This window comes from Sminthopsis crassicaudata, chromosome 3 (assembly GCF_048593235.1).
Source record: "Sminthopsis crassicaudata isolate SCR6 chromosome 3, ASM4859323v1, whole genome shotgun sequence".
NCBI classification, from domain to species: domain Eukaryota; kingdom Metazoa; phylum Chordata; class Mammalia; order Dasyuromorphia; family Dasyuridae; genus Sminthopsis; species Sminthopsis crassicaudata.
In genome coordinates this window covers 425505120-425532497 of record NC_133619.1, presented here as the reverse complement: position 1 = coordinate 425532497, position 27378 = coordinate 425505120, and the positions used below count along the sequence as shown (strand labels likewise).

General features: G+C 32.2%; 1 pseudogene; it reads right to left on the bottom strand.

Moving 5' to 3' along the window:
- Positions 1 to 15962: 15962 nt before the first annotated feature.
- LOC141562205 (protein FRG1 pseudogene) overlaps positions 15963 to 27378 on the bottom strand; it is a 29430-nt pseudogene continuing 18014 nt past the window's right edge.

Below are 27378 nucleotides of genomic sequence, written 5' to 3'. Positions count from 1 at the left end.
TATATATTATTAATATATTACATATGTATATATTATAAATAATTATTATATATTACATATATTTATATATTATGAATATATACATTATATATTATGAATATATATGTTTATATATTATGAATGAAACCAAGGAAGAAGAAATAGAAAGGGAAATTCCAGTTAAAATAACTTGGTAATATAAAATTCTTGGGAGAATGTTTGGCAAAACAAACCCAGGGACTAAATGAAGAAAATTGCAAAATGCTTTTCACACAAATAAAGCCAGATCAAAACAATGAGAGAAATATTAACTAGTTAAGTAGGCTGAGTCAATATCATAAAAAGTGACAATTATACTTAAAATAATTTATTTATTAATGCCACAGCAATCAAAGTGCCAAAGTATTATCTTATTGAACCAGAATTTTTTTTAAATCATGTGGAAGAAGAAAGGTCAAGAATATTAAGGTAATCAATAGGAAAAAACAAAACAAAACAAACAAAAAAACAACAACACTGTAAAAGGAAGGTTTTCTAAACATTGCAGATTGCTAATTATTTTACAATTAAAATTGGTTGTATGTCCTGTATGATAAAATCAGATCCATAAACATGGTGGTGAAACAAGAACTTTATTCCAAGGTACTAAAATGCAAAGCAAGCAAAAAAAATTAACATGTACACCATCTGCTACAGAAGCCAATTGATTAATTGATAGTTCTACCCATTCAGGTTCATTTATCTTTGTTGCTTCTTGGGTTATTTCTATGTCTTGAATTACAAAGTTAGCTTTATGATGATTGCTGAGGCATATTTCATGCTTTCCCCCCCTAGTAACTAAAATGTGTAATTACAACTTTGAATACAATGCTATCTTTGAGATCCAAAAAGAACTAGAAAAAAAGCCTTCAAAATTGTGTGTACTCAGAAATATTTATGATAAAATAAAGACAGGAGCAGTTATGACAAACAACATTTGTAACGGTGCTTTAATAAAGGAGTTATTGCAATCTATAATGGCTGAGGGAATACTGAAAATGTATAAAACCTTTAATAAATTTAACTACTGTAAGATAAGTTCTCAAAGTGTCTTTTCCTGTGTATCCATCTCCTACACCAAGAATGCCTAGGATTACAGAGCCACTAATGTGTTCACTTTTAATCTTGTCAACTGATTAATCACCTGGGTTTTGCTTTGTTCATCAGTCCTCATTAGCATTTCATGGAAGTCTTCTCTTAAAAAAACAGGTTCAAACAGGCTGTCTTCTGTACAATAAGTAGTATGATGCATGTGCAAACTTGAAGGATAAAAGACATTTGTAGTTGTTAAGAGTTTTTGATTTGCTGATTGTCAATATTACAGAGAAGAAAGAACAGAAGAAGCTGAACATTAACAAGTAATTGCCTGGCAACAAAATCATGGGCTAGATGCCTTATATAACACCTGTCAGCTGTACTATTTTATTAAAGTAGTAGCCTTATGACTAAAAACATATGCTGAAATTTTTGGTGGACTTCTTTTTTTGCCTCATTTTAAGCAGCCATGTGAGAAAAAAGCAGAGCAATACATCAGGTGAGCAGCATTTGATTTAAGAAAAGTTAATTAATTCCAGATCCATTCATGTCAGGATTAACTTGAAGCTTGATAAAATACATTTTTTGATAGGGAAATGCACATACTTAATGATATTATTGAGTGAAGGAGATGAGGTGAGATCTTTCAAGACATGTGAAAATCGAGTAAAGCTTCATCTACTTAAGAATTTGAGTAGTCCTGAAGGTTTTTGAGCACTGATTCACTTAAGTCCCCTTCCTGCTATACTCCCATGGCATCATTTCCTCCCTATTTCAATCCAATTGGGCAACTATGTACTTATTTATCAAGTTCAATTTCTTGGGTAGTTCCTACATTTAGAATGTAAGACCCTCAGCCAATAAGGATGAGGGTCAATGGTGGGAGGGATATTTGCATTAGGAATTAAAGGGTTAACCCTGCCCCTAGGAAGTGCTTCCTCCATTCTATAGTCTGCTCCACTGTGGGGACGCCCTTCTCTGGAGAATGGATAATATACTTTGCTTTGCTTCTAGAGATCTCTCCAGCTTTTTTTATTAAATGGTGATCCCTCACCATTTCGGAGCTACACATGAGTAAGTTAATAGAATGGGTTTCCTTCTGTCTCTCTTATCTATCTCCTTTTCTACCCTTCTTCTCTTGTCCCTTCCTCTACTCTTTATTCATTTCTTTTCTCTCATTTTTCCTCCACCTTTCTTCTCTGCTTCTCTCTGTATCCTCCTCTCCTTTCACTGTCCTCTATAGGATTATCTTTACCTATATTTTCTTACATTTCATTTTAATTCTAATTTCTTTTTAAATTGCATGTGTTAGAAAGTAAAATGAAAGATTGGCTAAGATGACAGGAAAAGAAAATGAAAAATGTTGAAGGGGATGTAGGAAAACAGAGACACTAATAAATTGTTGATGTAGTTATGAAATGATAAAACCATTCTAAAGAACAATTTGGAACTACTGTATTGATAACCCAAAGAGATAATAAAAGAAGGGAAAAGACCTCTTGCACATATGTTTGTAGCAATTCTTTGTAGTGGTAAAGAAATGGAAGTTGAATAAAAACCCATCACTTGGGGAATGGTTGAATAAGTTATGGTACATGAATGTAATGTATTATTGTTATTATTTAAGAAAGGATAAGCAGGCTGATTTCAAAAAAGCCTAGAAAGAGTTACATGAACAGATGCTGAGTGAAGTGTTGTACACATTGTACACAATATCAGGAAGATTATGATGATAAACCATGATAGACTTTGCTCTTCTCAGAAGTGTGGCTATTCTAGACAATTCCTTGAGCTGGAAAATGACATTTTCATCCATAGAGAGAACTATGAAAACTAAAGTGAGCCAAAACAAAGCATCTTCACCTTTCTGTTTGTTTGTTTGCTTGTTTTTTCCTTTTTCATGGTTTTCTCCATGAAAAAGTATATTCAATATTCAAATGAAAACAAAATCCCAAAAGGGGTTTTCTCCCTTTTGGGATTTTGTTTTGATTTGAATATTGAATATACTTTTCTCTCAATTAGCTTTTTTTTTTAAGAATAGAATGGAAACAACTTTAATAGAAGTATTCTGTCAACTCTGACTAAAAACTCAATATGAGAATCTCGTTTTTGTTTGTTTGTTTGTTTTATTTTTAACCCATGCTGATGACTTAATAACAATTATATTGTCAGGTGTCATTGAAAATAATGGCAAGGAAATACAGTTTTGAAAGTTTAAAATGAACACACCTTTTCATTATAAAGTGAGTGAATTAAAAAAAAACAATTATTTAAAGCATAATAAAAAACAAATAACTTTCTATAATACTTATAACAGGGGCAGCTAGATGGCACAATGGGTAGAGCATCAACCCTGAAGTCAGGATGCCCTGAGTTCAAATCTGGTCTCAGATACTTAACACTTTCTAGCTGTATGACCCTGGGCAAGTCACTTAACCCCAAGTGCCTCAGCAAAAGAAAAAAAATATTATTATTATGACAAAGAAAATCTAAAGTTAGAAAGGGAAATCCAAAAACAATCAATGAAATAATTAAATTGTTCCTGTTATTTGATGAATCCATGATCATACTGATCTGAGTACTACTTTCAATTGGAAGACTGCTATATAACCATCTTTTTTGCCTGTTAAATTCATATGACTCTTCTTCTGTCCTTCCAGAAATGCTCTATACATGATTTATATTAAATGCAGAAAAACATAACAAAACAGATCTATTTCTTCTTCACAATAGCCCTGCCATGTATGCAGTGCAATTATTATTATATCTATTTTACAGATGTGGAAGTGTTTATTGCCATAGATATCATTAAATGATAGGCATATAACCATGATATGGTTATAACCAATTCTGTTGAAATTGCAATTGAACTTAGGAGTCCTGCCTTTAAATCTAGCACTTATTCTTCCATATTCTGCCACCTTTCCCTATATCACATAGGAAACCTTATATATATATATATATATAAATGAGATAATAGATTCATTGTAGCATTGAAATGTATATATATATATATATATATATATACATGATTTATATATACATGTATACACACATATATGCAGGCACGTACATGTATGTAAGCATACATGTCATATGTATGTGTGTGCAATTATAACATATTTTGAACTGTGTGTGTATGTGTGTAAAACAGACATATTCATGTGGACAGCTAGGTGGCACATTGGATAGAGTGCGAGGCCTGGGATCAGAAATTCCTGAATTCAAATCTGGACTCAGACATTTACTAGCTATATGATCCAAGGCAAGTCACTTAACCCTGTTGGCCTCAGTTTTTTCATCTAGAAAATGAATGAAATGAAATGACAAACCACTCCTGTATATCTACCAAGAAAATCCCTAATTGTGATATGATGGGTGAGACACAAATGAAAAATGAATGAAGAGAAATACACTTTTGAAGCTTTCAAAAAGAAATGTAAGTAATATTTGAAACGTTAAGCCCTCATGAAATTTTCATTTTATGAAGCAATATATGACTTTAGATAAAATCAAATAATGACTTTGAGTCAATAATAGAATGGGATCTTTTTCCAACCATGGCATTTTCCATTAAACAATATTTCCGAAAATTAAAAACAAAAACCAAAGATGATCATTCTTTATGGATGATAACTACAGGAAAGTTGCTAACTTTACAAAACAACAACAAATAACATGGATCCTAGTAAAACAAAATTAGATATATTTAAAGAAAAAAAATTAAAGTACAATTATATTTTTTTACTGACAAAAATACGGAAGAGAATATTCTAAGAATCAAAAGCAGGCAAGTTATTCAATTGCTATCTAGTATGTGATCTACAAAAAATTCTTTCTGTATATGCACATATCTTTGCTAGCAGAAATCCTGCTTTTCAGAGCATGTAATTATTTGTGTGATGTCGTTTCACATGTACTATAGAAAAGCCTCAAAGTATTTGGTGAGCAGAAAATATAAAATTTTTAAATGTAGGAGGACAATTTTAAACCTTGCTTGGGTCATGTGAAAGCTTTTTCTTGATTTTGTTTTGGTGACACCAAAATGTGCAAGTAAGAACTACAGATCATGTTATTCCTTTTTCAAAGACCTTTAAGAGAAAATACTTTAAAGTGAATTGGTAAACAATTTGTAATTCTTAACTTCCTATAACCTTAGAGGACATGCTAGAAGTATATAACTAAAACAAACACACAAACAAACAAAAATGATTTTGGTAGAAAGAAAAGGAAACCAGAGCAGAAAACTGGAAAATTATTTGCATCTGAATTTTTCGCTCTTTCCCCCATTCCTAGAATTTTCTTCCTCATCACCTCCAACTTTCTAACTTCCCTGGTCCCCTTCAAACCTAAAATAAAACGTCATCTTTTGGAAGAAGGCTTCACCAATCCTTCTTAATGCTACTTCTGATGTAATCTGTCAAAAGCACATTTCTACAACATTTACATTTTCCCCATTAGCCTATGGACTTCTTGAAGGCAGGTATTCTGCCTTAGTATAGTAATTTAAGTGGTACTGAATAAGTGTTTGTTAATTGAATAACTCAGTTTTGGAATTATGTACAAATGCCATATTACCTTGAATACTCTGTTAATTTATTCCTTAGGACACCCTCAAACTTCTCAGTACCTTAATATTGTACTGAATATTTCAATAACATACCTAGAAAAATTGTGCAATACACTTCAATCTGAATGACACTTTTACAAGAAACACATTTAAAGCAGAGTGATACATACAGAATAAAGTTAAAAGGCTGGAGCAGAATTTATTATGCTTCAGGTGAAGTTAAAAAAAAACACAGGAGTAACCATCTTTATCTCAAATCAAGCAAAAGCAGAAAATGATCTAATTAAAAGAGATAAGGAAGAAAACTATATATTACTAAAAGGAGCCATAGATAATGAAGTAATATCAATACTAAACATGTACACCAAGTGGTATAGTATCCAAATTGCTAGAGGAGAAATTAAGATATCTGCAAGAAGAAATAGACAACAAAACTATACTAGTGGGGGATCTCATTCTTGCTCTCTAAGAGCTAGATAAATCAAACCAAAAAATAAATAAGAAAGACATTAAGGAGATAGAGTTTTAGAAAAGTTAGATTTTTGGAGAAAGTTGAATGGAGAAAAAAATTTCAATTTTTTCTCAGCAGTTTATGGAACCAATTCAAAAAGTGACCATGTATTAGGGTATAACAACCACAAAATTAAATGTAGGAAGGCAGAAATAATAAACACATTTTTTTCAGATCATAAAGCAATAAAAATTACCTACAATAAAAGGCCATGGAAAAGAAGAGTCTTATTAAATTCCTTTTATGACACAGATATGATGCTGATATCTAAACCATGTAGGATGAAAACAGAGAAAAAATTATAGACTGCTTTCCTACTGAATATTAATGCAAAAAGCTTAAATTAAATATCAGCAAAGAGATTACAGAACATTATTCCCAGGGTAATATACCATGACAAGCAGGATTTATACTAGGAATGTAATGATGGTACAATATTTGGAAAACTTTTAGCATAATTGACTATATCAATAACCAAACTAACAGAAATTGTATGATCATCTCAATAAATGCAGAAAAAAAGCATTTGATGAAATTAAATACCCATTGCTATTAAAAATACTAGAGAGTAGGAATATATGGAGTTTTCCTTAAAATGATCAGTAGCATTTTTCTAAAACCATCAGAAAGAATGTAATGGGGAAAAAACTAGAAACATTCCCAATAAAATCAGGAGTGAAACAAGGCTGCCCACTATCACCATTTCTATTCAATATTGTATTAGAAATGCTAGCTTTGACAATGAGAAGAATAAAGACATTAAAAGCATTAGAGTAGGTAACAAGGAAACCAGATTATCACTCTTTTCAAATGACATGATGGTACACTTAGAGTATCTTAGAGAATCAAATAAAGAAATACAAGAAACAATTCACAACATTAAGAAAGTTGAAGGATTCAAAATAAGTCTATATAAATCATTAGCATTTTTATATATTAAGAACAAAGTCCACCATCAAGAAGTAAATAGAGAAATTCTATCAATAATATAACATGTATGGGAGTCTATCTACCAAGAGAAAATCAGTAACTATATGAACACAATTACAAAACACTTTCTACACAAATAAAGTCAGATCCAATCAGTTGGAAAAATATTAAGTGTTCCTGGGTAGGTGAAGTGAATATAATTAAAATAACAATTTATCCAAATTACTCTACTTATGTAGTGCCATACCAAACTCCAAAGATATGATTTTCCAGATTTAGAAAAAATAATCTCAAAGTTCATCTGGAAGAACAAAATGTCAAGAATTTTGACATCAAGAATTAATGAAAAAAAAATCCAAATAACGTGGCCTAGCTTTGTCAGACCTAACAGTATAATATAAAGCAGCAGTCATCAAAATGACTTAGTAAGAAATAGAGTAGTGGAAGAGGTTAGTTTCAAAGGACAAAATAGTCAATGACTATAGCAATCTAGTGTTTGACAAACCCAAAGACCCCAGCTTTTGGGACAAGAACTCACTATTTGATATAAACTGCTGGGTAAATTGGAAACATGTATGACAGAAGCTAGGCTTTGACCTACACCTCTCACACCATATACAAAGATAAGGTTTTTGATTTAAACATAAAGAATGCTGTTTTAAGCAAATTAGAAGAACATAGGATAATTTGCCTCTCAGATCCTCAGAGAAGACAGGAATTTTTGACCAAAGACCTAGAGCTCATTACTGAACACACAGTATTTTTAATTATATTAAGTTAAAGAAGTTTTTGTAGAATCAAAACTAATATAGACAAGATTATAAAGGAAGCAATAAATTTGGAAACACTTTTTTTTCCATTCAAGGGTTCTGATAAAGGCCTCATTTCTAAAATATAGAGAGAAATGACTCAAGTTCACAAGAATTCAAGCCATTCTTTAATTGATAAATGGTCAAAGAATATGAACAATTTTCAGATGAAGAAATGGAAACTATCTCTAGTTGTTTGAAAAGGTGCTCTAAATTGCTATTGTTCAGAGAAATGCAAATTAAGATACTACTATAAACCTCTCACATTGGCTAAAATGACAGGAAAAGATAATGAGGAATGTTGAAGAAGATGTGGGAAAAGTGGGACACTAATCCATTGCTGGTGAAATTATTAATGTATCCAACCATTCTGGAGAATAATTTAGAACTATCAAAAGGGCTATCAAACTGTGCATCCCCTTTGAATCAGCAGTGTTTCTACTGTGCTTATATCCCAAAGAGGTCTTAAAGGATGGAAAGGGACCCATATGTGTAAAATGTTTGTGGCAGCTCTTTTTGTAGTGGCAAGGTACTGGAGGATGAGTGGATCCCTATCAGATGGAAAAAGGATGATTAAGTTGTAGTATATGAATGTTATGGAATATTATTGTTCTATAAGAAGCAATCAGTAGGATGATTTCAGAGAAGCCTGGAGGAACTGATGCTAAATGAAATGAGCAGAATCAAGATCATTTTGCAAGGCAACAGCAAGATTGTAAGATCATCACTTCTGAGGCACAGGGCTCTTCTCAACAAAGAAATGATTCTCACCTATTGCAATGAACTTGTAATGATGAGAGCCATCTACACCCAGAGAGAGGACTGTGGGAACTGAATCTGGATGACAACAGAGTGTTTTCATTTTTTCTGTTGTTTGCTTCAATTTTATTTTCTTTCTCATTTTTCTTTTCTTTTTGTTTTGATCAGATTTTTTTTTTGCAGCAAAATAATTGCATACATATGTATGCCTATATTCTATTAACACATGCTTTTATCATGATTAACATATAGTGCATTACTTGCCATCTAGGGGAGGAGTTGTGGCAAAAGGGAGGGAAATTGGAACACAAGGTTTTGCATGGGTCAATATTTAAAACTTATCTTTGCATATGTTTTGGAAGCAAAATGTTTCAATTTAAAAAAATCCTTGGAGTACTAAAAATTAAAGTGATCTGGTCAAACTCAGCAGATTCAAACCAGTATCTTCTCACTATAAAAAAATTCATAGTTCTTTTAATTTATTTTTCCTCTAAAGTGTAATGGAATTAAATATTCTTTAAATTTTAAGACAAAAATAATTTATTACCAAGTAAATTAAACTAGTTTTAGAATAGAAAAAAATCAATAAGTTTACCTGAGAATAAGCATATTATAAAAGATTTTACTCTTTACCCTATCTGACTTAGGTATCAACACCATATCTGTGTCATAAAAGGAATTTGGTAGCAGTCGATCTTCTCATGTTTTTTCAAATAGTTAATATAGTATTGGAATTAATTGTTCTTTAAATATTTTATAGAATTCACATATAAATTTATCTAGCTCTGGATATTTTATCTTAGGGAGTTGAATAGCTTGTTCTATTTCTTTATTTTTTTTTCCTGAAGTGGGATTACTTAGGTCAAAGGATATGAAGAGACAATATTCAGATGAAGGAACTGAAATTAATTTTAGTCATATGAAAAAGTGCTCCAATTCACTATTGATCAAATAAATGAAAATTAAGACAACTCTTTGATGCTACTACACATCTTTCAGATTGGCTAAAATGACAGGAAAAGATAATGATGAATATTGGATGGGATTGAGAAAACTGGGACACTGATGCATTGTTGGTGGGACTGTGAATTGATCCAACCATTCTGAAGAGCAATTTGGAACTAAGAGAGCCACATATGCAAAAACGTTTGTGGCAGCCCTTTTTTGTAGTGAAATGAAACCGGTAACTGATTGGATGGCTATCAATTGTAGCATGGCTGTGTGAATTATGATATATGAATGTTATGGAATACTATTGATATGTAAGAAACAATCTGCAGGATGATTTCAAAGAGACTTGAAGAGACTTACATGAAATGATGCTAAGTGAAATGAGCAGAATCAGAAGATCACTGCACACAGCAACCACAGGATTATGCAACGATAAATTGTGATGGATGTGACTCTGTTCAACAATAAGATGATTCAAACTAGTTACAGTTGTTCAGTGATGAAGAGAACCCTCTACACCCAGAGAGAAGACTGTGGGAACTGAGTGTGGACCACAATATAGCATTTTCATTCTTTCTGTTGTTTGATTTCATTTTGTTTTCTTTCTCAGTTTTTTTTTTTTGATCTGATTTTTCTTGTGCAGCAAGATAATTGTATAAATAGGTATACATATATTGGGGGGAAAAACAAACAAACAAACAAACAAACACTTAGGACTTATTTGAATTCTACCAAAGCTTGCATTGAGGGAAAAAATAAAATTAAAAAATAAAAAACAAAATGAAGTAATTTATTTCCTCTTCTGTTAACTGGGAAATCCATAATTTTGCACTTATACCTCCATTTCACTTAGATTATCAAATTTTGACATGGAGTTGGGCAAAATAATTCATAATTATTGCTGTAATTTCTCCTTCATTTTTGGAAAGTTCTCCCTTTTCATTTGTGAGAATATTTGTTTTTCCTCTTTCCTTTTTCTAATCAGATTAAATAAGCATTTACCTATTCTATTGCTTTCCCCCCCATAAAAACCAACTCTTGGTTTTATTTAATAATTCAATAGTTTTCTTATTTTCAATTTTATTAATCTCCCCTTTTATTTTTAGAATTTCAAATTTAACTTAAACTCATTAATTTAAAAAAAATTCATTAAAATTAGAATTGAATAAATGTAAATGAATGACTTAATAAAACATCAAGAATCAGTAAAGAAAAACAAAAACAAAAATAAAAATAGAAGAAAATATAAAATACCTCCTTTGAAAACATCTGACCTGGAAAATAGATCTAGGAGAGACAACTTAAGGATTATTGGAATTTCTGAAAACCATGATGCTAAAAAAAAAAAAAAAAAAAAAAAAAAAAAAAAAAAAAAGCTTAGACAATATCTTTCTGAAATTTGTCAAGGAAAAATGTCCTAAGATCCTAGAACAGAAGTTAAAATAGCCATTGAAAGAATTCACCAAACATATCCTCAAGGAAAATGAAAATTCCCAGGAAAAATATTCATTAAATTTCAAAATCATTAGATGAAGGAAAAATATTGCAAACAGCCAGAAAACAAACAATTCAAATACCAAGGAGCCACAATCCGGATTACCCAGAACTGAGCAACTTCCACCTAAAAGGATCAAAGAACCTGGCAGCTGATATACTAAAAAGCAAAGCAACTTAGATTGCAGTGACGAATAAAATATACAGCTAAATTGAGCATTATTTTTCAGGTAAAACATAGACATTCAAGGATACAGTTGAATTTCATTTATTTCTTATAAAAATTAGAAATAGTTTTGTTAAGTTCTAGTGGCAGAGATTATGCATGTATAATTTGATTTTACTGTGATAATATAAAAAGAAATTAGAGGTGAAAAGGGGATTGTCCTCGAAAAAAATTTAAAATGGAAATAAAATCAGAGAAGTTACATCTCATGAAGAGTGAAACGACACCTATTATAATTGAGGGAAAGAAGGGAGAGAGGAAAACACTGTGTGAATCTCACTCTCATTAAATTTGGCTGAAAGAGAGGACAATATGGTTTCACAGGAAAACTTCTCTCACCTTATAGGGAAGTAGAAGGGGAAAGGGGCAAAGAAAGGGGGAAACAAATAGAAGGGAAAAGAAAAAGGAGAGAGGCTATAAAGGAACAGGACTGCTTGAGGGAAGTGGTGGTCAGAAGCAAAATACTGGGGAGGAGGGAAAAGGGGAAATGAAAGAAAAAAACATAATTTGGGGTAAATAAGATGGTGGGGAATACACAATTAATTATTTTAATTATGAATGTGAATGTGCCATAAAACAGAACTAGAAAGCACACTAGATAAAAACCAGAATTCTATAATTCTATAATATGTTGTTTCTAAGAAGTTCCAAGAAACACATTTAAAGCAGAGTGATATATAGAGTAGAGGTGAAGGGCTAATAACCATTTATTATGCTTTAGGTGAAGTAAAAAACAAAAACAAAAAAACAAACAAACATACAAACAAACAAACAAACAAACAAACAAAAACAAGACTAGTCAACCTGATCTTAGATCAAGCAAAATCAAAAATTGATCAAATTAAAAAAGGTAAGGAAGGAAACTATATCTTGCTAAAGGTAACATAGATAATGAAGCAATATCAATAGTAAACATATATGCACATAGTAGTATAGCATTTTGTTTTCTTGCACAGTTTTTTTTTTCTTGATAAGATTTTTTATTAGGCAAATTGGCCTATAATTTTCTTTCCCTGTTTTGTTTTACCTGGTTTAGGTATTAATACCATATCTGTTTCATAAAAGGAATTTGGTATGAGTCCTTATTTCCCTTTTTTTTTTTTTCAAATGCTTTATATAGTATTGGAGTTAATTGTTCTTTAAAATTTTGGTAGAATTCACATGCAAATCAATCTGGCCCTGGAGATTTTTTTCTTAGTTCACTAGTAGCTTATTCTATTTCATTTTTTTAAAAATGGGATTAATAAGTAATTTATTTCCTCTTCTGATAATATGGAAGTATATACATTTTATAGGTATTTCTACATTTCACTTAAGTTATCAAATTTAATGACATAAAGTTGGGCACTGATGGACAGTTCTCCCTTTTCATTTTTGAGACTAACAATTTGAATTTTTTTCTTTTCTTTTTCTAATCAGTTTTACCAAAGGTTTATTTATCTTATTGTTTTTTTTTTCTTAAAACCAACTCTTAGTTTTATTTATTAATTCAATATTTTTTTAATTTTTAGGTTTATTAATCTCTCCTTTTATTTTTAAAATTTCAAGTTTAGTATTTGATTGGAGGTTTTTTTGTATGTTTTTTTCCTAGATTTTTTAGTTGCAAGCCCATTTCATTAATCTTTCTCTATTTTATGCAAGTAAGCATCTATAGATATAAATAGAGATATAAAATTTTCCCTTAATATCACTTTAACTGTATCCCACATTTTTGGTATGTTGTCTCATTATTGTCATTCTCTTGAATGAAATTATTAATGTTGTCTATAATTTTCTGTTGTACACATTAATTCTTTAGAATGAGATTATTTAATTTTTAAATAATTTTTAGTCTGTGTTCCTCTGGCCTTTTATTGAATGCAATTTTTATTACATTGTGATCTTATAAAATGCATTTACTATTTCTGCCTATCTGCATTTGATTTTGAGGTTTTTATCCCCTAATATATGGTCAATTTTTGTAAGATTTCTATGAACTGCTGAGAAGAAAAGCGTGGTCCTTTCTGTCTCCATTCAATTTTCACCAAAGAGCTATCACACTTAATTTTTCTAGTATTATATTTACCTCCTTAACTTCTTCTTTTTTTTTTTAATTTATTTTGTGGTTTCGTTTATCTAGTTCTGAGAGAACAGGGTTGAAATCTTCCACTTCTTCTTGAAGTTCTATTAACTTTTCCTTCTGGAGTTTAGATGCTACACTATTTAGTACATATATGTTTATTATTGATATTGCTTCATTATTTATGGTACTCTTTAGCAAGAAATAGTTTCCTTTCTTATCTCTTTTATGTTGATCATTTTTTACTTTTGCTTCTTCTGAAATCAGGATGGCTACCCTGGCTTTTTTTTTTTCCCCCCACCAGTAACATAATAGATTCTGCTCCAGCCTTTTACCTTTACTTTGTATGTATCACTCTGCTTTCAATGTTCAATGTGTTTCTTGTAACCAACATATTGTAGGGTTATGACTTTTAATCCAGTATACTATCTGCTTTCACTTTATGGGCAACTTCACCCCATTCACATTTACAGTTAAAATTGTTAATTCTATATTTCCTGCCATCTTATTAACCCCGAATTATAGTTTTCTCTTTCCTTTTCCCCTTTCCTTCTTCCCCAGCATTTTACTCATGAGCACCACTTGCCTCAAGCAGTCATTCCCCTTTAGAGCCTCTCCCCCTTTCTTTTGCTTTTCATCTGCTGTTTCTGGTTGCTTTTGTTATTGTTGTTGTTGCTGTTGTTTTGTTTGTTTGTTTGCTTTTGTTTTTTATTTTTCTATTAGCCTAACCATTCCCTTTTCCCCTTTCCCCTCCCACTTTCCTATTAGGTGAGAGAAGTTTCTCTTTGAAACCAAATATATCTAATGTTCTCTACTGGAGCCTAATGTGGTGAGAGTAAGATTCATACAATATCCATCCCCTTCCCTTCTTTCCCTCAATTATAATAGGTGTTCTTTGCCACTTTGTGAGATGTAATTTCCATCATTTATCTTCACTTTCTCCTTCTGGTATAATCACCTTTCCACTTCTAGTTTCTTTTATATGTTATAACAGTAAAATCAAATTATAGATGCAGTATCTATGTATACCCATAACAGAGCTATACTTCTCAAGAGTTTTTTTTTCTTTTTACCTTTTTATGCTTCTCTTGAGTTCCATATTTGGACGTCAAAACTTTTGTTAAGCTCTGGTCTTTTCATCAGAACTAAATAGAATTCATCTGTTTCTATGAATGTCCATCTTCTTCCCTGAAAGAAAATTCTCAGTTTACCTGGGTAGTTTATCCTTGGCTGCATTCCAAGTATCTTTGGCTTTCAGAATATCAGATTCCAAACTCTTTGATCTTTAAAGTGGAAGCTGCTAGGTCTTGGGAAATCCTTATTGTGGCTCCTCAGTATTTAATTTTTTTTCTGGCTATTTGAAATTTTTTTCTCTTGGTTTGAAAGTTCTGAAATTTAGACTTGAAGTTTTAATTTTGGAGTTTCTTTCAGGAGGTGTTCATTGAATTCTTTCAATGACTATTTTACCTTCTGATTCTATGACATCAGGGCAATTCTGTTTAAGGATTTCCTGAAAAATAATGTCTAGGTTCTTTTTTTCATCATGGTTTTAAGGAAATCCAGTAATCCTTAGATTGTTTCTCCTAGATCTATTTTTCAGGTGAGTTGTTTTCAAGCAGATATATTATATTTCTTCTATTTTTTTCATTGTTTTTGGTTTTGCTTGACTGATCCTTTATGTCTGATTGAGTCATTCATTTCCATTTGTTCAATTTTGATTTTTAGTGAATTATTTTCTTCATTTACTGTTAGGATTACTAGGTGAGAACTCAGGTTGTCTAGACAATTACAAGGTGAGAACTCAGGTTGACTTGACAGTTCTCTGGCTCAGACCTGTAAAGGGAGTTTACACCTTAGGAATCCTAGAAGGAGCAAGCTCATTGGTTGAAGTGGTTCTTCCCAGAAACCCTTGCATTATCCCACTAGCTTCCATTTATCTACATCTATCTTTTCTTCCTCTAAGAACCAAGGGGATGTGCTTCTTAATGCAGCCAAGAGTTTAGCAATCTGTAGCCAGGTTACAAATAAACTCTGCTCCTCAATTATCTTGATTATACTCTCTATAGTACCACTCCTGAATAGGGGTGGAGCTACCATGTAGTAGCTCCCTGGAGGAGGGAACCGTGTGAACTCTGAATCAGCTCGGTGAAGAATCCCCCATCAGGCTCAGGCAGGGGCCTCCTTGGTCTACTTCAAGAAGCCTTTCTGCAGACTGGCCTCCCCTCAGAAGTGGGGGTCTCTCCCAGAAGACACTCTGAAGGCATGGGTAGGAGTCTTCCCTTCCTGACCTGCATCCAGCTTCAGTTTCTCATTATCTTTGCTCTTCAGCCAATTGGGCCCCCCATCTATTGAAAACCTTGGATCCAGCTGCCAAAGAGGGAAAGCTTCGGGGTGCCCCCGAGACACCTATCCCACCCACAGAGGGCAACTTCAGGGCTGTGGCTCCTTTTCCAGGTGATGTCTCCAGGCTCTTGTTGGTCTGAAGTGCTTCTTCCAGCCAGGCCCCCTGACAGCCTGAGTCCCAGGGAGGAAGGTTGATGGGTGTCCTGGGGGTGGCCTCCCTCACCAACATAAAGGAAACAACTTTTCTTTACAAAACATCGCATCTGCTGAATATTTTATTCAGGGAAACAATGAAAAGGAGAGCAGGACGAAGAACACTGTCCTCATTTGCAGTATCTGTCAGCTTTCAACTTGACTCTCCTGTCCAGGAGTGTCTCGTGAAAAAGTCCGTCTTTCCGGGCCTGTTTAAGAATTCTGCTGTCTTCTTTGCTTATTTTAAGTTTGTGGTCTTGGAAGCTCTGGAATTTCTTTACATAGTTGATTTCACACTGCTTCACATTTCCTTTGTCTTCTTCGGGAATATCATCTTTCTTCTTAGTTTCTCTTTCTGCACAAGAGCGAATCTTGATCATTTCTTCTTCTCCTGGAGTCTTGCTCTTGGCTTCTATATCGCCTCCTTCATTGCACCTGATAAAGCAGCTGTTTGAAGCCAGCAAAGCCATCTTCCCGTCTTGAAAGACTGGCTCCCACTGCTCCCAGGGGCCAATGGCATCGGATCGCCCCACCACAAGGCCGTCTGAATTTATTCCAAGGTACTTTTCATAGCCAGACTTGAGTACGATCCTGGTGTCAGACAGCTTGACGGCTGTTAGCTGCTCAGGAGGGACCCTGCCTTACAGCCGCTCCTGATGGGGGATTCTTCACCGAGCTGATTCAGAGTTCACATGGTTCCCTCCTCCAGGGAGCTACTACATGGTAGGGGTGATTGCCCACTCTGGCTCAATTTACCTTTTTTTTTTTTTTGTCTCATCACGTTTAAAATCTGTTCTTCTCTTTCGCCATAAAACACTATCCAAGTCAGAGTTCTAATTCTTTTTTTTTTTTTATTCACTTTTTTAAAAAGCTGAGATCTGCTTTTACAGCAAGGGAGATTGTCCACTCTTCTTCTACAGTCAGCAGCAGCTGCCCTGACATACTTCAAGTGCTTGGTGGGCATGACTAGTTCTTGTGAAATTCTGGCATTTTGTACTATTTACTTTTTGTGTTTTTGTTGGATGTTTTATAACTTTTCTGCTGTTGTACTAAATTGCATACAAGGTGGAGTAACCAACACTGTTATTCATTCTTCCCTGTAGATTCTCCAGCACAGGGAGCTCACACTACCCTGTGTCTGTGTGCTGCCTTCACTGGAGTCTGTGCTTGTTCTGCTCATTCTTGGCCCACCTGCTGCAATGCCCGAGTGAAACAGATGTTTTTTGAAACTTTTGAAAGTATCTCCTTCTGGTAATTTGTTACATTCCCAAAATATGTGAGTTCTGCTGATCCAAAACTAATTTAGAGGGTGATTTGATAATTAGTCTGAGGGAAAAGGGCAGAAAGAAACATGTGCCCTCTCTGCCATCTTGCCTCTGCCCCCTTTGTGGATTTTTTCAATAACTATTTAGCCCTCTGGTTCTAGGAAATCAGAACAGTTTTCCTTGATGTTTTCTTGAAAGATGTTGTCCAGCCCCCCCCCTTTTTTTTTTCATCATAATTTTCAGGTAATCCAATGATTCACATAATATTCTCTCCTGGATTTTTTTCCAGGTCAGTTGTTTTTCCAAGCATGTATTTTACATTTTCTTCTAATTTTTATTATGATTCTTGATTTTTCATTGACATCACTTACTTCTATTTGTTCAACTCTAATTTTTAGTGAATTATTTTCTTTAGTTAGCTTTTTTATCTCTTTTACATTTGCCCATTTGAAGTTTTAAATGAAGGCTTTGTTCATTCGTTTTTTTGTTGTTTTTTTTTTCATTTCACAAATTCTGTTTTTTCCAGGAATCGTTTTCTTTTTCCATTACACCAAACTATTTTAAGAAGTCCTTTGGACAATTGCAGTCATTCCTTTTCCAAAGCTTTTGTTTCCTTTCCCCATTTTTCCTCAATTCCCTTTTAATATCTTTTCTAATTCTTCCACAAACCTTTTCAGCTGGAGACCAACTTATGCCACTCTTTGGGGCTCCATCTAAAGACATCTTGCCTTTAATGTCCTCAGAGTTTGAAGTCTGCTCTTCCCTCTCTCCATAATAGGTATCTATGGCCAAAACTCTTTTTCCTTTTTTTTGATCATTTTTAAAAGTTGAAGTTGGTTTTGTGGTAAATAAAGGATTTGAGTTCAATTTTATTATTGTTAATATTCATGCAAAGGCCAAAAAATAAAACTACTTCACGACAGAATTGCTTAATATAAATTGTAGTGTTGATGGAAAGAACAAAAAAAGAAAAAAGAAAAATAACAAGAAAAAATACTTCCATAAAGAAGAGAGGGACATATACTAGAAAAAACATGGGTTCTGGACTCAGAGTACATGAGTTCAAATTCTGCCTATGATCTTTCTTACCTTTATTAGCTTGGTATGATCACTGAGCTTCCCTTTTCTGAACTTCTCTTTCCTGAATTTCCCTTTCCTAAGCTTTCCTTATCTATAAACCAAAAGAGGGGCAGGGATAGGGAGAAGGCAATTGACTAGATGATTTTTAAGGATCATGTTAGCTTAGGTCTATATTACCAATTATATCTTTATGTCCCAGCATAGTTATCAAAGACTGCAAAATAGAGCAATACAAAAAGGGACTCAGCTGTTACAAATTAACAAAGACGTACTTTAATACTCAGAAGTGGATGGGGAGAAACAATAAGAAACATAATTGAAAACATGTTTCAGAAATAGGAAATAAAACAGACTTTAGGCTACTATATTAACAGAAGCCTTATATGGTTTCCATGAATTATTTCTCCAAAAAGTGGGTTATGATATGCTGGATGTGTTTACCAAAATTCATATCACACGAGAAAACAAATCTGATAATATTTTAGTGGAAGAGAAAGAGTTGGCTAGTCATGGAGGAAGCATTTTAAAATTGGCTACCTTTGTATTATCAGATTATCTATCTATCTATTTGCTTATATATCTATATCTATATATTAAAGTTGAGAGTAAAGTCAAAATCACTTTTAAAGGAAGAAAAATAGTAAGCTATTGAGTGCAATTTATTCATCTCCAATGTCAACTATTTAAATAAGCTGTTGAGATTGAAAAATGGAAAGTGAACGATGGACATAGACTATTTCCATTTCTGAAAGAGTAAATCTAAATCAATCATATAAAAAGAAGAACAGTTTTCTGAAAAATATATACCTCCTTTCCAAGTAAAGTCATATTAGACAAAGGGGTCATTACATTAATACACCTACATGCACACATACACACACATATATGAATCTTTGTGCATGTGCACATGTGTATGTGCATGTGTGTGTATTTACAGAGGAGACTAGAAAAGAGCAGAAATAGGACCAGTTTCATCTCATGAGACAAGCAAACATATGGAACATTAAATAAACAAAGAAAATTTAAAGAAAGCTTGACAAAAGACCCAACTAATCCTGATCATAATAAAACCATTTTAAGAGTATATCTAAAGGGAAGAAAATAAGGAGATAAAAATAAAGATATCAGTAAAATATTTCAATAAAAGTCTTTTCTACATTAAGAAAAATAGAAGAATCTCATTTCTAAACATAAAAGCATAGTGCCTGATTTGTACCTTGAAGAAATAAAAGTCAAACTAAAGAAAATAAAGAACATATGAGCATCTGCACTATGACAAATATTTTCCAATGAATTGCATAGACGCTGGAACATTACTGACTATATTTACAAATCAACTCTTGAGGAATGTGAGGGGAAAGTGTCCAATGTTGGGAGGAAAGGAGGAAATTCAAAATATTATTAAGCTCCAAGCCTACAAAAATATCAATAATTACTGCATGCTATATCAGTCAGTCAATCAATATTTTTAATATCCATTCTGTGTCAGATATTTCACTAAGTACTAAAGATTCAAATATACTAATACATAGTTTCTGTCTCAAGGGGTTTATATTAAAATATGGATTACAAAAGTGCAAATAACTCTGAACATGCATGATATGTATAGCATAAAGTGAAAGTAGTGTTGACTTTCACAATTCTACAATTTTATGAGAAAATGTAAATTAAGGAAACAGAGAAATTTACAAATGATATAGCATAGTATATCACACCATTAATATCACATAATCATCCAAAAGATTTAAAGAATACAAGATCCCAGTGGGCTAATATTTTTGGGGGGAGGGGGAATTGACATAATAGAGAAAATGTCTAATTTTCCAGTCAGCAATATGCTTTGAATAAATACTAAACAAATTCAATCATTGAATTCATTTTGGTGGTTGGTTATTGCTGTTCAATCATTTTTAGTTGTGTCTGACTCTGTGGCCTTATCTAAGTTTTCTTGGCAAAGTTATTAGAGTAACTTGCCAATTCTTTCTCCAACTTATTTTATAGATAATGAAATTGAGTCAAACAAGATTAAAGGACTTATCCAGGACCCCAAAATTATAAGTGTCTGAGGCCAGATTTGAACTCAGGAAAAATGAGTCTTCCTGACTCCAGAATCAGCATTGTCTCCACTGTGCCACCTAGTTGTCCTATTCATCTTGATAATAAAGCACAAATAACTAAAAGTTAATTCTGTAACTGAAAACAGAAATGTTTCCTTCCAGGTAATTTTTATCATGCTTTTAATAACCCCAAGTTTCTTCTTTGAAAATTAATACTTTCTCAGTGGTATTTTCTAGAACAAGTAACAGAATGTCACACTTTCTGAAGAATTACATTTGTACATCACCCAAATTTAATGGAGAAGCACATCACAGGCACACATTATCCATAACATATTCCTAGTGAAGAACAGAACAGGGGAAAATGGAACAAATGTTATCAATTATATTAGAGAAGTTGTATTTGATGATTTATGCAAAATGGATAATAATAAATTTTAAGTCAATTTGCTCCATTGGTATCCTTTCAATTTCAAGATATTCTGAGGGAAGACTCCTGCTTCTCCACTTATATATTTATCTGCTTGTGAAGTATTTATGGAGGACATGAATAGAATATGAAAGGGCAGATAAGCTATAATCTTCACTATTGGTAGAAGTTTCTATTTCAGTGAGATTACAGATTCATTAAAGTGTTAAAGTATGCAAATTAATAACAAAATGCAAAGAACACAGTAAGAGCCATTTTCTTAAATATATAATATTAGAACAAATGATTAGCTCAAGATAATAAATTATAGACATTGCATTCTTCATTTCTTACTCCTCAAAATTTTCCATGTTATATATTTAGTAAGAGTACAGGTAAAAGAGAGGCTTGGAGAGACTTACACCAACTGATGCTGACTGAAATGAATAGAACCAGAAGATCGCTGTACACTTCAATGTTGTATGAAGATGTATTCTGATGGAAGTGGATATCTTCAACATAAAGAAGATCCAACTCACTTCCAGTTGATCAATGATGGACAGAAACAGCTATACCCAGAGAAGGAACACTGGGAATTGAATGTAAACTGTTAGCACTACTGTCTATCTACCCAGGTTACTTATACCTTCGGAATCTAATACTTAATGTGTAACAAGAAAATGGTATTTACACACATATATTGTATCTAGGTTATACTGTAACATATGTAAAATGTATGGGATTACCTGTCATCAAGGGGAGGGAGTAGAGGGAGGGAGGGGATAATTTGGAAAAATGAATACCAGGGATAATATCATAAAAAATTACTCATGCATATATACTGTGAAAAAATTATAAATAAATAAAATTTAAAAAAAGAATACAGGTATAAATTCAATTTAATAAATACTTATTGAGTTACCCTGGAATGGAAAAGACTCAAAGTATATACATGTGAAAGGGTTCTGCACTCTGTGTGTTTTTTGTTGTTGTTGTTTGTTTGTTTATTTGTTTGTTTTATTTCATTTTGTTTTTTTTTAAATGGTGGCTAACATCAAATATTGTTTGCAATAAGAAAATAAATCATTGTAGCTATACTTAGGAACAAAAACAATGACCACCCCCCCAAATATATTATATTCCTAAGTTTTTAACTACTTATTTAAAGGCCAACTTAATTTAAACATTAACTTGAATGGGAGAAATGCATTAATTTAAAGGAAGGTTTAAGGTGATGTAAAGACACTGAAATTGTTCAAAGAAATTCAGATTACAGGGAAATATCAAATCATTCAATTTTTTATGAAGAAATCTAGGACAGTGCCTAATTAAAACAATGTGCAATATCCAGAAAGAAATCAGTTATTTTCATGTGATAAGAAAGGAAAGATCAATCTTTCAGAACTTTAGGAAACTTTTTTTAATGCAGCTTTTTATTGACAAAACATATGCATGGGTAATTTTTCAAAATTGACCTTTGGAAAAACTTCTGTTCCAACATATCCTCTCCTTCCCTCCACCCCTTCCCCTAAATGGCAGGTATTCCCATACATGTTAAATATGTTAAATAATATGTTAAGTAAAATATATGTATACATATGTATACAGTTATCTTGCTAGACAAGAAAAATTGAATTTAGAAGCAAGGTAAAAATCATTTGGGAAGAAAAACAAAAATATAAGCAAACAATAACAGAAAGAGTGTTATGTTGTGGTTCACACTCATTTCCCAGTGTTCTTTTACTGGGTGTAGTTGATTCTGTTCATTACTGATCAGCTGTAACTGATTTGAATCCTCTCATTGCTAAAGATAGCCACTTCGATTAGAATTGATCCTCATATAGTATTCTTGTTGAAGTGTATAATGGTCTCCTAGTTCTGCTCATTTCACTTAGCATCAGTTCATGTAAGTCTCTCCAAGACTCTCTGCATTCATCCTGCTGGTCATTTTTTTAAGAACAATAATATTCCAAATCATAGTATGTAAATGTAATGAATCATTAACATAATGTAAAAATTATGATTTTGATGAATGCAGAGAAAAATCAAATACTTTACATGATATGTTGCAGAATGAAGTAAACAGAACCAGGACACCAATGTATATGATGATTACAACAAATTAAATGAAAGGAAAAAACACCAAAAAATGGATTTATAAAAATTATAAAATATAAAAAATAAAATTTATAAAATAAAAAATGTATTTATAAAATAAAAATGGATTATAAAATTGTATAATTTTTTTTCAATAAAAACCTATTGCTCCCTCTTTGGAGATGAGTAAGACTTTTGGATATGATACATTGTTCATATACTTCAATTTTATATATATATATAGATAGATAGATAGATAGATAGATAGATTAATTGTCAGATTTTTTTTCTCTTCTTTTTTTCTTTAAAATATTTTGTTATAATGTATAGTATTCTATGGGAGATAAGAAGAGGAATGTTGGTAGAAATACTGCTAGAAATGTTGCTGATATGAAGTTGTGTTTACGTATACATGTATATATATATATCATATATATATGTGTAGCATATATATGGTATCTGAATGTATATTTCATTTATCTATGTCTATTTAAACTATATAGAAACACCCATGTGCTAAAATGTTCTCTTTTTTAAATGTTCTAATGTTTTAAATAGTATTGCAGAAAATATTATTTTAAAATAAAAGTGTAAACTGCAGAATGAGCAGCCTACTCAGTAGTTCAGAATGCAACTGTTACAACTCAGGTGTTGCATCTTTTATGATTTATTTCATTCTTTAGATTTTTTCTAAATCTATAACATTAATTATAACTATATATATATATATATATATATATATATATATATATATATATATATAAAATTTAATTACCTGAGGTAAATTCTTATACATAAAGATAATTTATACTTCTTGTTAGAATTACAAGGTGAGAACTCAGGTTGTCTAAACAATTCTCTAGCTCAGAATTCATACCTTTAGTTCCAGCCTTTAGGGGGAGTTTACACCTTTTGAACTTCTGAAGAGGAGTTTACATATTTAAAGGAGTTTACACCTTTAAAAGGAGTTCTGAAAAGGAGTTTACACAACTTTTAAAAGGAGCAAGTTCATTGGTTGAAGTAATTTTCCCACAAGCCCCTGAGTTCTCACATGCTCATTCTCTGGGAGGATAAAAAAGACAACATTGGCCCTGGAGGAAAGTCTGACTGGGAGATTGAGTTTAGACAGTGGTCTGGAAGGATAACTTAGAGACGACTGGACCTTTACAATTTGGCACCCAATGTGGGGCAAGAACTTTTGCTTATCCTGGCAAGGACTTATTCTGAGCCCTTCAAAGGAGCTAGCCCAGACCTTGACAACTATTGATCAGAGAAATGCAAATTAAGACAACTCTGAGATACCATTACATACCTGTCAGGTTGGCTAAGATGACAGGAAAATATAATAAGGAATGTGGGAAAACTGGGACACTGATGCATTGTTGGTGGAGCTGTGAAAGAATCCAACCATTCTGGAGAGCAATCTGGAATTATGCCCAAAAAAGTTATCAAACTGTGCATATACACCTTTAGATTTGAATAAAATTAAAGATTTGAAAAAAGGTTGTACCCTTTATGGGATTATATCAACTTATGTTAAAATGTTACTAGATGGTTTGTCTTATGAAGTCCTAACCCTGAATGATTGAAAATCCATAGCAAGGACATGTTTAGAACCTGGACAAAATCTGTTGTGGCTTGGGGAGTTTCATGAATTATGTAAGAACCAAGCCAGATGCAATTTGAAAACAGGAATTAACACACAATTCACTTTTGAGCAATTAGCTAGTGAAGGTCAGTATGGAAAGAAGTCAGAACAGATTAAATATACCATGGGGTTCCCTCCACGGACAGAAAGATCGGGTGGGAGGCTTTCACTAAAATAGAGCAAGGTCCCAATGAACCTTTTGCGGATTTTGTGGGACGTCTGCAAACTGCTGTCAAAAGAACTATTGGAGAAAATGCAGCTACAGAAATAATGACCAGACATCTGGCTAAGGAAAATGCCAATGAGATTTGCAAGATAATTATATGAGGAATTAGACAAAGATGCTTCTTTAGAGGAGATCATAAGACACTGTGGAGTTGCCCTTGGAGTACAGGAAAGAATCTACCATCTTGCAAAATTAAGCATTATCTTTGAGGGGAAAAAATGGATATTAAATGAAATAGGGATTTTAATTTATTTTGGATAAAAAGAACTGAGATGAACAGAAAATTTGTTCTCCAAATACAGAACTAAAGAAAATCATAAAAAGGTAAAAAGGGAAGACAAAAATACTGTGGTTTTTAAAGGTTCAAATTTTTATATCCTTATATGGGAAGATGATATGTTTCACTCTAGAGAACTGTATCTTTGTTACTTAAAATGTAGGTATACTTTGATTTTATTGTCAATGATATAAATGATATAATTGATATTAAAGAAAAAAACTAGTGATGTTAGAGGAATTTTCCTGGAAAAAGAGGAAAGAGAAGGTAAAATGGGGTAAATTACATCACATAAAGAGACAAAACAGATTTATTACAGTTAAGTGAAAGAGAGATGCTTGACTCTTAATTTCATTGGATTTGGCTCAACTAGAGAATATCAAACATATTTAATTTAAAATAAAAACTTCTCTCATTCTATAGGGAAGTAGGATGCGAAAGGAAAAAGGACAAGAAATGGGAACAGCAAAATAACCAAAATAACTTTAATTAAAGCTGATAAGGAAGTAAACCATATCTTGCTAAAGTGTATTATATATAATAAAATAATGTCAACATGAAACACGTATGCACCAAGTAGTATAGCATGCAAATTCCTAAGGGAGAAGTTAAGAGTACTGAAAGAAGATCAAAGCATATATAGAGGCAATTTTCAGATGAAATTAGAATCATTTCTAGTCATATGAAAAATTGCTCTAAATCACTACTGATCAGAGAAATGAAAATTAAGACAATATTGAAGTACCACTGCACACCTCTAAGATTGGCTAATATGAAACCAAAAGATAACAATAAATGTTGGAGGGGATGTGAAAAAACTTGAACACAAATACATTGCTGGTGGAGTTGTGAACTTATTCAAAGATTCTGGAGAGAAGTTTGCAACTATGCCCAAAAGATTAGCAAACTATGCATACCCTTTGATCCAGCTTTGTCTCTACTGGGCCTGTATCCCAAAGAGATCATTAAAAAGGACTTTTTTGTGCAAAAATGTTTGTAGCAGCCCTTTTTTGGAGTGGTAAGGAAGTGGAAACTGAGTGGTTGCCTATATGTTGATGAATGGCTGAATAAGTTGTGGTATGTGAATGTGTATGGTATATGAATGATTAGCAGGATGATTTCAGAAAAGCCTAGGGAGGCATACATTAAGTGATGCTAAATTAAATGAATAGAATTGTGAGAATATTGTACATAGCAAATACAAGATTATGCAATGATCAATTCTGATATACGTTGCTCTATTTAACAATGAGGTGATCAAATAAATAAACAGAACAATGAGATGATTCTGTCCAATTCTAATAGAGTTGTAATGGAAAGCTTCAAATGTATCCACAAATCTGAGTGTCAGGACAGAATATTAATAACAACATAGTACTTTCACCTGTCTTTGTTATTGTTTGTTTTCTTTTTCTTTGTTATTGTTTGTTTTCTTTTTCATTTTTGTCTTTTTTGTCTGATTTTTCTTGTTGCAACATGATAACTGTGAAAATTATATATATATATATGTATATATATATACACACACACATATATATGCATATATATACATGTATGCATATATATGTGTGTATTAGAATTGTACATGTTTAACATATATTGGATTAGTTGCCATCTAAGGGGGGTTAGGCCAAGAGAGGGAGAAAATATTTGGAACACAAGGTTTTGTAATGATGAATGCCGAAAACTATCTTTGCATATATTTTGAAAATATAGTTATTATTTAAAATGAAATGCAGCAGTTAAGAACATAATTATATATGATCTTAGACTTTTACCCCAGCTAAGAAGTTATATAAATAAGGGGAATTTTGTGCTTCTTTTGACTTCTAGAGTGTTGGAAAAAAGCACAACACTGGTGAAGTAGCAGATTAAAATTTCACTTAGCAAAATTATATATAACTGTAATTTATGGCAATAATGTTTGGAATAGAAAGGATCATCCTTTCCTTTCCTCATGAATTCATTTATTCACTACCCAATACTATAACAAATGTGTTTTACTTTCTTTGCTGCTGTTCTCTGTTACAATTATTCTCTAATTATAAAATTGATTCCTTTCTCCTTTCTTCTTAGTTTTGGCCTAACTTGCTATTTTTTTTTAATTCAGAAGCCATGAGCATAGATACAAGACATCATAATGAATAATTACAAAAAAGTTGGAAGAATTTTATCCAATTTTTCCTTCCAAATATTAGATTCATCTGGAAACCAAAATCATATTTTACTAAGTGGCTAAACACATATCATTTTGGGGAATAGAAAAAGTATGTATTTACAGATCTACTCTAATGTGAAGTGCATATAAGTGCAGGATTTAATCGTTTTTGGCTGTGATTTAAGTAAAGAGTTTTTTATTGTCTTTGTATCATCAGTAATGATTGGTAATCAGATGTATCAATTAATCACTTAATTTCAAAAT